We start from the raw sequence: 4827 nt of genomic DNA, 5'->3' as shown, positions 1-4827 counted from the left end.
GCAAGCCGAAGGGGAAGGTCACGTTGCCAGTAACATTTGGCAGCGAGGTGAACTTCAGGACTGAGAGGGTCACTTTTGACGTTGCCGATTTTCCATTGTCTTACAATGGGATACTTGGCCGTCCAGCACTCGCCAAGTTCATGGCAGCCTCTCACTACGCATACAACATGCTGAAGATGCCAGGCCCGATAAGCGTCATCTCTGTCCCTAGCAACAAGAAGGATGCTCTTATCTGCGCCGACAAGATCTACCGGGAAGCGACAGCCGCAACAGATCGCAAGTCACCTGCCGTTGAAGCTCCCGGGGGGAAGAAGAAGACCAAGTCCGGCAAGAGTTCTGATGCCCACTCCGGCAAGCGCACCTCTTTGGAGTGCTGCGCTGCTGTCGAGGACGCACCATCGAGCTCCACCGGCAAGTGTAAGAAGGCAATGGCAGCTCCGCCAGAGACCAAGAAGGTGTCTGCCAAGGAGGACGACACTGGTGGTACCTTCACCATCGGTGCCACTCTCGACCCTAAATAGGAAAGCGCGCTCATTGCTTTCCTGCGGGCGAACGTCGACGTGTTTGCGTGGCAACCGTCTGACATCCCCGGTGTTCCCAGGAAAGTAATTGAGCACCATCTTGCCGTTTGTCCTCATGCGCGGCCCGTCAAGCAGAAGAGATCAAGAAGTTGGAAGCAGCAGGCCTTGTCAGAGGAGTGCTCCATCCTACGTGGTTGGCCAATCCTGTAGTCGTGCGCAAGGCGAACGGGAAATGGAGACTTTGTATCGACTTTACCGATGTTAACAAAGATACCATCAGATCTTCATGGCAGAAGAGGATGAGGAGAAGACCGCATTCATCACTCCATGTGGCACGTACTATTTCATACGGATGCCTTTCGGTTTAAAAAATGCTGGTTCAACATTTGCAAGAGTAGTCCATGTCGCTCTTGAGCCACAAATACACAGAAATGTGGAAGCCTACATGGATGACATAGTGGTCAAGAGCAAGGACAAGGCAACTCTGATTCAAGATTTAGACGAGACCTTTGCAAATCTACGCAAGATCAGCCTCAAGCTCAACCCCAAGAAGTGCGTGTTTGTAGTCCCCTCCGGCAAGCTTCTCGGGTTCTTCATGTCTCAGCGGGGAATCGAAGCCAATCCCGACAAGATCAAGGCCATTGAGCAGATTGAAGCACCAAAGCGCGTCAAGGATGTACAAAGACTTGCCGGTTGCGTGGCTGCTCTCAGCAGGTTAATCTCTAGGTCTGCTGAGCGCGCCCTGCCGTTTTTCAAAATATTGAAAAAGGCAGGTCCAATGAAATGGACTCCGGAAGCGGAGGCTCCGCTGCAAGACTTGAAGAGATACCTGTCCTCCGCTCCAACACTTGTCGCACCTAAGCCACAAGAGAAGTTGCTGCTGTATATAGCGGCAACCAATCAAGTGGTTAGTGCTGCGTTAGTAGCAGAGAGGGACGCAGATGACGAGCCAGCAACCGCGGCAGGTGCATCCAGCAACAAGCAGGGGGCTTCCCCGACAAGCTCTGGTCCCGACAAGGATGGATCTACGCAGACGCGCGAGGAGATACAGAAGAGAATGGTGCAGCGCCCAGTTTACTTTGTCAGTTCCCTTCTGCAGGGGGCTAGGTCAAGGTACTCTGGCGTGTAGAAATTGCTTTTCGGCCTTCTCATGGCCTCGAGAAAGCTGCGCCATTACTTCCAAGCACATGAGATCATAGTTGTCACTCGTTTTCCGCTGAAGAGGATACTACAGAATCCAGAAGCGACAGGCAGGATTGTTGAGTTGGCACTGGAACTGTCAAGCTTTGGCCTCAAGTTTGAGAGTACTTCAACTATCCAAAGCAGAGCATTGGCGGAATTCATAGCAGAATGGACGCCAACACCAGATGAGGAAATTCCAGAAACAAACATCCCCGTCGAGGAAGCGAGCAAAGAGTGGCTGATGTACTTTGATGGTGCCTTTTCGCTGCAAGGCGCCAGCGCTGGCGTGCTGCTTGTCGCACCCACCGGAGAGCACCTCAAGTACGTAGTCCAGATGCACTTTCCCAAGGAGCAAGCAACAAACAATACTGTAGAGTATGAAGGCTTGCTTGCCGGTCTCAGGATCGCGGCAGACCTTGGGATCAAGAAGCTCATTGTCAGGGGTGACTCGCAGCTTGTCGTCCGCCAAGTGAACAAGAGCTATCAGAGTCCGTTGATGGAAGCCTACGTCGACGAAGTGAGAAAGCTAGAAGAGCACTTTGACGGCCTACAGATGGAGCATGTTCCAGGAGCTCAGAACGCCATTGCCGATGGCCTATCAAAGTGCGCCGCACTTAAGTTACCTGTGGAACCAGGGATCTTTGTGCTCAAGCTGACTCAACCGTCTGTAACGCCATCAACTGGACAGAGCAAGAAGAGGTAGTTGATTTCTGGTGACTATTTTCCGGCAGAGCTTCCCTAAGCCGCCGCCAAGAAGGTTGCCAAGATCAATGCCAAGAGCGCTGAGGAGCAGTCTGCTCCGGCAAGCCCTAGGGTTTGTTCCATCGAAGCAGAAGCTCCCGACAAGTTTTGCTCCGGCAAGCTTGCCGGGGAACTGGCTCCAGCGGAGCCGCAGGTTCTCGCCGTAGAAGGGGATGTTCCCGCAGCAGCAGATTTGCCTTTAGTCCTTGTTGTCGAGCCACAAGCTCCAGCATGGGCACAACAGATTGTCCGTTTCCTTCAGACAGGAGAACTTCCCGAAGAGCAAGAAGAAGCGGAAAGATTAGCCCGACAGTCAAGTATGTACCAGTTTGTCGACAACACACTGTACAGAAGAAAACTCAGCGGTGTGAAATTGAAGTGTATTCACCGGGAAGACGGACAAAAGCTGTTGGCAGAGATACATGGAGGCATATGTGGTCACCACATTGGCGCAAGAGCACTTGCCGGCAAAGCATTCCGGCAAGGTTTCTTTTGGCCGACAGCCCTCCAGGATGCAACTGCACAAGTAACCAAGTGTGAAGCGTGCCAGTTCCATTCCAAGCAGATACACCAACCAGCTCAAGCTCTCCAGACGATCCCTTTATCCTGGCCATTTTCGGTCTGGGGGCTCGACATCCTCGGCCCCTTTCCCCGAGCAGTCGGGGGCTTTGAGTACTAGTACGTTGCAATCGACAAGTTCACAAAGTGGCCGGAAGTGGAAGCAGTGAGGAAGGTGACAGCACAGTCAACAGTCAAGTTCTTCAGGTCGATTGTTTGCCGCTTCGGGATCCCTAACAGGATAATCACCAACAATGGTACGCAATTCACGAGCCGCACCTTCATGTAGTATGTCCAAGATCTTTGCGCCAAGGTCTGCTTCGCTTCTGTTGCTCACCCGAGAAGCAACGGTCAAGCGGAGAGGGCAAATGCTGAAGTGTTGCGTGGGCTCAAGACCAGAACTTTCGACAGGCTGCACAAGTGCGGAAGAAACTGGATCGAGGAGCTGCCGGTGGTTCTTTGGTCGATCAGAACGACGCCAAATCGAGCCACTGGCCAGACACCTTTCACTCTAGTCTATGGAGCAGAGGCAGTTCTCCCGACGGAACTCGTATACGGGTCACCTCGAGTGCTCGCTTATGATGAGCTTGAGCAAGAGCAGCTGCAACAAGATGACGCGCTACTCCTTGAGGAAGACCGTCTTCAGGCTGCTGTACGAGCTGCTCGCTACCAGCAAGCTTTGCGCCGCTACCATAGCTGCAAAGTTAACGCCAGAAGTCTCGAGGAAGGCGACCTTATTCTTCGGCGTGTTCAGTCCGCCAAGAATTCCAACAAGTTGACGCCGAAGTGGGAAGGCCCTTACCGGGTGAAACGAGTCACTAGGCCTGGCGCTGTCCGCCTTGAGACCGAAGATAGCATTCCGGTGAGCAATTCCTGGAACATTGAGCATCTTCGTAAGTTTTACCCGTAAGGCGCGGTTGCCGGAACCTGTTCCGGCAACCACCTTTTGTACAAGTCTTGCCGCTGTTGCATGTAATCCTTTGTACAAAGCCGGGCGCAGACCCCGTGCATAAGTAAAGCTCATGTGCTCTGCACATCTTGTCAATATCACGCTTTCTATTTTTTGCATATGTGATCTGACACTTTGTGCAGCACCTACTCCCAGGTAAGCGATAACGAGCTGTAAGGCTCCATATCTTTATTTTCTCTTCTTTCGTTTTTCTCAAGGAAAGGAAGGTTCCCTCGCCCACAAGTTTGCCGGGGGGGAAAGGAGAAGATAATGGTATGGACCAGGCGTCGTTCAAGAAAGTTTCGCCTTACCAGGAAGCAAACAACAGAAAAGCTAAGTTGCCAAAGTTTGAGCAATCAAATTTTTAAATTTTTTAAGTTATCTCCCTTGAACGACCGCACTTTGTATGGAAAACCTGTGCGCGGAGGAACCAACAAGTAGCTAGTTGCACCCTTATTTTGTTTCGAGTCCGCTCAACAACTTAAGTGAGCCGCGACTAGTTGCGACAAGGTTTCTTGTCGGTAGCGGCACCGCCAGCAGGCTGCTGACGTTCCGCACTCAGCGCTCGCGGCTAAGGTGCCTGCACCGGCAAGTTCCCTAAAAGCGTAGGGCAAAAACATACAAAGGAAGGAATCAAGTAAAGGGAATAACATTGCAATCATTACCCGGAATAGAGTTATAGTACAAGGTAGCTTGTCGCGGCTCTAACAGATTGTTCTCATAACATGACCAGCAGCGACAAGAAAAGAAGAAAACGGACGGCCTAGTCTATGCGATCGCCCTCAATCCTCTTGATCCCGCTCACCTTGTCCACAATGGGTGCGACAAGGGTCTTGAGCGCCTCCAGATCAGCATCCGGCGGCAGGGTCTTGAGGA

This window comes from Triticum aestivum, chromosome 3A (assembly GCF_018294505.1).
Source record: "Triticum aestivum cultivar Chinese Spring chromosome 3A, IWGSC CS RefSeq v2.1, whole genome shotgun sequence".
In the NCBI taxonomy this organism is placed as follows: Eukaryota; Viridiplantae; Streptophyta; class Magnoliopsida; order Poales; family Poaceae; genus Triticum; species Triticum aestivum.
This window is presented reverse-complemented; position numbering follows the sequence as displayed.